The sequence below is a fragment of the Penaeus monodon genome, chromosome 25, assembly GCF_015228065.2.
Source record: "Penaeus monodon isolate SGIC_2016 chromosome 25, NSTDA_Pmon_1, whole genome shotgun sequence".
Classification (NCBI taxonomy): Eukaryota; Metazoa; Arthropoda; class Malacostraca; order Decapoda; family Penaeidae; genus Penaeus; species Penaeus monodon.
In genome coordinates, this window is record NC_051410.1 from 23,729,395 (window position 1) to 23,729,778 (window position 384).

The window sequence follows — 384 nt, forward strand, 5'->3', positions numbered from 1 at the left end:
ATAAATCTGAACTTTGGATACAATCGTGTTGCGATTGAGCGAGCCCCTTCGAGGCCGACTTTGTGGGAGGCGAGTCCTTCGAAGAAGACGAGAAACGTCACTCTCCAGCGTCAATGAGTATCAGTTCCCCTGGGGGAGGGGAGGGGCGAAACATCGTCACCGAGATCAAACTCGACGGCCAAACGCATCGTGGTTTGGGGGCTTTGCCTCGCCCGAGACGCGCGGCCGGCCCCGACTCCCCGGGGGCAGGGCGCGGAAGGAGGGCAGCGCCGTGGCTGAGCGTGGAGGAAGGGCTGGGCAGCGGAGGAGTCGGTCAGCATCATAACCTGTGGACGGCCTCGTCTAGGATGGTCACTTTCTTCTCCCTGCGCAACGTGGCAGTGC

General features: G+C 61.7%; 1 protein-coding gene across 1 annotated transcript in view; it reads right to left on the bottom strand.

Moving 5' to 3' along the window:
* The window catches only part of LOC119589352 (neuroligin-1-like), a 158,891-nt gene that overhangs the window by 15,830 nt on the left and 142,677 nt on the right, over positions 1 to 384 (bottom strand). The gene's annotated exons all lie outside the window — the stretch shown is intronic.